The sequence below is a fragment of the Electrona antarctica genome, assembly GCF_951216825.1.
Source record: "Electrona antarctica genome assembly, chromosome: 9".
Classification (NCBI taxonomy): domain Eukaryota; kingdom Metazoa; phylum Chordata; class Actinopteri; order Myctophiformes; family Myctophidae; genus Electrona; species Electrona antarctica.
Window position 1 is genome coordinate 35,973,458 of NC_136790.1, and position 6,000 is coordinate 35,979,457.

Sequence of the window (6,000 nt, forward strand, 5' to 3'; positions counted from 1 at the left end):
ACAACGTTCCAAGAACAATTGTTGTTGGTTAATTTCTTTTTTAGTTTTTTGTTTAGGGCTTACAATTAGGAAAACGTTCAGGTTGGGGTTATTATTAGGATTAGGCACTTAGAGGTTAGTGTTGGCGTTATGCCTGATTTATATTTATATACTGCAAGCTCACAACACTCCAACACTCGTAGATCGGATAGTTTCAGCTTTAGTGTTAGGGTTATAAATGGCATTCATAAAATCGGCAATGTCGATGTCCTCACAGGTATAGTAATAGACACTTGCGTGCATGCGTGCATTACAGTTTTTCATCCAGGCATGGCTGGGGGAAAACGTGGGCCGAAGAGGTTCTGGGCGGACAGCAAGACAAAGAGAGGGAACAGGGCCATGTTTGCTTTACCAGGAGCTCATGTTTATTTTCTGTGTCTTTGGTTTCAAAGCATCGGGCACCAAACTGCAAAGGAAACCAAGAATGATTAAAATTAAAGTGCTTTGATTGAGCGCTGTTTTCCCAGCCTGTGGCACAAACATTTGCGAATTTGGTCCTTTATAGGCATTCTAACGACCTGTTGGGAACACTTCAAAACCCAAATGATGTGTTACAGTAAATAAACTTCACAGCAATATGCCTCCGCATGGCACCCCGAGAGCCCCAGTTATGTACCGTGCATTTAATGGCTCCAATGTTTGCCCGCAATGACGGAAAAAACATTTCAAATTGTTCTTTCAACATCTGAACGAGCGTCATCTGAAGACACTGTCGCTCCCCCGGCTCCCAGAGAATGAAGGCCATTCGTACTTTGTCACACGATGTTGTCTATAGCTGAAAATGGCAGACCTACTAGTACAAGCTCACAACGTATCTGTGACACCTCGGCTTTTTGGTGAATGACACCCGCTTGCGACAGAGCAATAAATCAGGCATGCCGACCATAGATAGGCCGCTGCTGTTCATTGGATGGACTGCCATTATTGTCTGGGTCAAGCCCGGCCTCCCCATCCATGCATGTCCCATGCAGGGGTTGACTGACTGCCCATGGCAAGTAAATAAAACGTTCAGGCAGGTGGAGTTTGCTTTCAGGTTGCCCGTAGGGGAAGTGTGTTTGAATGGGGAAGCAACATGGATATTGGAATATTTGGCATAAATATTGAGACATGTCACTGCCCCAGAATTCTCAACTTAAGTAAAACAAAATACACAGTAAATCTAATTTTACCTATCACGATTTACTTTTCGGGCAAGTGGGCATGACCTTTGGGCAAGTAGAACATGACCTATACTTTCCCAACGAGCTAGTGCCTCTGACGGCCATGCTACACCAGGCTTTTCGCGCAACAAAACGCACACGTTTACCCTAAACGCGTGCGTTGAATTTAGGTCCAGTCCTATTTTAAAAAACGCACGCGCGGGCCACGCGTTTAGGGTAAACGCGCAAGAAAAGCCTGGTGTAGCGTGGCCGTGAGACCTTACTGTCTGTCAACCCCTGCCATGTATGTACTGTATGTCTACATTCAGCCATGTAACTTTATCTTAACTGCTGTGCTGTCTTTGGTCACAGAATTTCCCTCGTGGGATCAAAAAGGTCTTATATCTTATCTTAGGAACAGTACACTATCAAACTAAAGTTTGGTTTGTTACAAATGTCTGACATAATGTAGTAATGTTGTGATATAGGACATGCACTTTGTTAAATTAAAACAAAGTATCTTGTGTCTTGTGTTAGTGTTTTGTGTAAATAGTAATGGTCCTTCCAGACTGATGCGTTTTCCGGCAATTGTCTGTTTCTTTTTTTTTTCTTCGAAAAATGAATCAGTCTGCAAGGACCTTAACATTGACGTTATAAAACGGTGGAAAAAGTAATTACTTATTCGTGTATATACAACTCACTCAGGCATATTTCTTACAAGTGGAGATATGACAGGCTGACCCAGATAATATGGCGGTGACATTGATGTATGGCCCCCAGTAGCCAATGAGGTGTCTACGTATTTATGTCTGCGGCGGCGACTGTCCAAGGTGTCTGCACACGCCCCTCAAAGCAGAAGTCTCTGCGAAACGGCAGAAGTCGACAGCAAACACCAAACAGCGAAGAGGTTTCAAAGTGTGTTGCCTGTATGAATAACCATAACAGTCAGCTCTCCTGCACACCACACACACACACACACACACACACACACACACACACACACACACACACACACACACACACACACACACACACACACACACACAGAGGAAAACCCGGCTCATCTGCAAGGGATCTGACCGGTGTGGGAGCACACGGGGCAGAGCAATGACACGGTCCTGAGCGCCTGATTGCAGGCATCTTGAAAAGATCTGGCTGGCCCGGCCCTCACCACAGGTCTCCTTTCAGTGGGCTGTCATTACGGCGGAGGTAAGCTCTCACACACGGGACCCCCCCCCCCCCCCACACACACACACACACACACAAACACACACACACACACACACACACACACACACACACACACTGACACATGCTCCGCTGGCCGGGGGGGGGGGGGGGTACACACACACACACACACACACACACACACACACACACACACACACACACACATGTATTACTATACTTGTGAGGACATCAGCATTTTACCGTAAGACATGTTTGTGTTCGATTTTTAACACTAGGACTAAAGCCAAACATAGTCGGCAGTTCACAACGTGTCGCAGTGAGCGTGTAGATCGGCTATTTCCGGTGTGTGACCCAACTACTGGGAGTGCACAACTATGTAAGTATAAATTGGCATAACTCCAACCCCAACCGTTAAACTTAACCTATAATGTCTAACCCTAGATATGAATATGGGCTATATTTTTAAACCATAAAACATTGATTTCTCCTGTGACTCTGTGAGGACAATTGTCCTCACAGCTTCTATTACTGAAATTCTGCGATACTTGTGGGGACATTTGGCCCTCGCAAGTATAACAACACAAGTCCACTCTCTACTGGCTGGGGAAGGTGGAGGGGGGATGAATGAAGGCACTGAAGGGGCCTGGGCCTGATCAAGCGAACCAGCGGCCCGGGGGTTGGGGTGTAATGGAGGCCTCTGGTGGGACCATCACAGCACATTAGACAGAGCAGGCCCGTCCCGGCTGCCTGCCTCAGAGAGAGAGAGAGAGAGAGAGAACACACTGAAGGCAGTATGTTTCAGCAGCCTCCCTCCCGCTTTAATCCTAATATAAATATGTTAGTCAAATTGGAAAAAGAGGGCCTCATTTTCTTCATTTCACAAATATTCTATGTAACGAGGATTAATTACTTATGCAGACGTTAATCATCAGATGGCAATGTAAGTCAAGAAGCAAATAAGAATAAGGTGAGGAAAGAGTGCCGTCCACATCTAGGAAGTGAAAGTCGCCCGTTTTTTTGGGGGGAATTCCCAACTTGACTTTCTCGAAAATGATCTGCCAAGTAAGTGGTTGCTACTTTTTAATATTCTGTAAGCCATCAACAGCTGCTGATGGATTACAGAAATGTCTGAAACTTGAGTATTATTTTTATTGAAATAATTAAAGGCTAATGTGAATCACTAAAAGGCAAGTCTTATTACCAGAGAAGAACATTTCAACAGATTATTTATTTTTTTACAAAGTAGTGTGTGTGTGTGTGTGTGTGTGTGTGTGTGTGTATCACTCTGACAGGTGTGTGTGTGCGCGTGTGCGATATGTACCCTCACAAAGTAACACATGCAATCAGAGACTGTTTGTAAACAGTCTGTCCTTTTTCAAAAAGTGCCTCGGAGATTTGCGAGAGGAAGTCAAATTGCTGCAAAACGAGCTCATTTGGCAGCAGGGCTTCAACTTGGAGGCTTGAGTAACCATAATTGCTGGGGGACCGCAGGCTTTTGCTTTGCTATCTCTGGGCATACCTTTTCCTAATAACTACCGTTGGTGAAACGCAATCCGTGTTTGCTTCGCGAGGTGATTAGCCTCGAGGAGTTTAGGAATTCAAATAGCCATAATTGCACTGCACTATTTACATTTGTTTGAGATACATCGTTGAATTGGTGATTAATTTGAACGGATTAGCCCCACGCATTTAGTTTCAGCCTAATTGTGTGCAACTGAAGCATGTTCAGCAACAGACTGGTTTGGAAGATGGCCTTCATTATTGGAATTATTGGCCATTTTGCACAACAAGCAGCAATCTTCCTCTTCTGGTGATGCATGGAGAAAATGGGGATTTTACAGTTGGCCAACCTTCAACGATCATGTAGGCATTGCTTGATATGTACAATATCTGTGTGTGTGTGCGTGTGCGTGTGCATGTGCGTGCGTGTGCGTGCGTGCGTGCGTGCGTGCGTGCGTGCGTGCGTGCGTGCGTGCGCTTGTCAAAAGATCCCGTACCACATGACCCAGCCAAACGCAGAGCTGTGGCTGTCAGCAGGGATGTTGTCACCTCAGCATGACACACACTGTCATCTGCCTGCTAATACACACACACACACACACACACACACACACACACACACACACACACACACACACACACACACACACACACACACACACACGGTGCACCTCCCAGTCTGAATACAATGAGAATGCAGTGTATTTTAAATATTTACCGGTAGCTCGTTTTCACTAGAGAACTTTGGAGAATATTGTTAACCTGTGTTGCAGACTATGTTGATTACAATATAACTAGTGCATCTGTAGGGTAGAGTATGTTAATACAAGTAAGACGCGCGAACGCGGGAAGCGAAGGCAGCTCGTAAATTGCAATAACAACAATTAGAATAAATTACGTACTTTTTTAAGGTTTTTTTTAAGTTCTCTTTTTTTTTTAATTATTTTATTTTTTAAGTGTTTTTTAAGATTTTCTTTTTAAGTTACGTTTTTTTAAGCACTTTTTTTAGTGTGTGTATGTGTGCGTGCGTGCGTGTTTTTTTTTAAAGTTTTGTTTAAGTTTTTTTTTAAGTTACGTTTTTTTTAAGTTAAGTTTTTTTTTTAGTTAAGTTTTGTGTGTGTGTGTGTGTGTGTGTGTGTGTGTGTGTGTGTGTGTGTGTGTGTGTGTGTGTGTGTGTGTGTGTGTGTGTGTTTGTGTGTGATACAGCTGCGCCCTCTGGTGGCGGGTGGGTGGTGTTACAGCGTGACACACAGACACACACAGACAGACATGTTCTGCTAGGTCTCATAGTTAGTGCTCACTGCGTTCACAATAATATAACTTCTACATCTGTAGGGTAGAGTATGTTAATATAACTTCTACATCTGTATGGTAGAGTATGTTAATATAATATAACTTCTACATCTGTTTGGTAGAGTATGTTAATATAATATAACTTCTACATCTGTAGTGTATAGAGTATGTTAATATAATATAACTTCTACATCTGTATGGTAGAGTATGTTAATATAATATAACTTCTATACATCTGTAGGGTATAGAGTATGTTAATATAAAATAACTACGTGCAGGAGGTGGTCTCCCTACTCTTTCATTGAGACATTTAGACCCAGGTGTGTCAGGTAGGACACCACCGGCTGACAAGTAGTACTGCCCGGAAACGGAACCATGCAAGATCCCTGCAAGTAGTGCCTGAAGCTCGTATAAGTGCAACATGCCCCCGGGCCCAGGCCAAGTGGGGGGTTCTCTCTCTTGTGCAGGCGGGCAGGCGGGAGACGTAGAAGTCCCGGGCCTCGCAGCTCTAAAGAGAGAGCAGATTGTTCATGCTGGTCCGGTGCGGTGACACGCCGACCTCCATGTTTGCCGGTGGGGTGTGTGATGAATTGGCCTCATGCTTAAACCCAAAGGTTGGCAAATTAACAGTTAATTACAGCTTGATAAATGACAGATCGACACAAGCCCCCCTTCCCCCCCCCCCCCTCCTTCAGGTCCTGGCCGGAGGGAGCCCCCTCTCTCCTCCACTATCTCGCTGAGGCAAGTGTTTATGTGCTGGTAACAAGTGTCAGAGCGGCCCTGTTATGTCTGCGTTTTGTCACACGCCACGATTGCTCTCAGATGTGGCCCCCCTGCC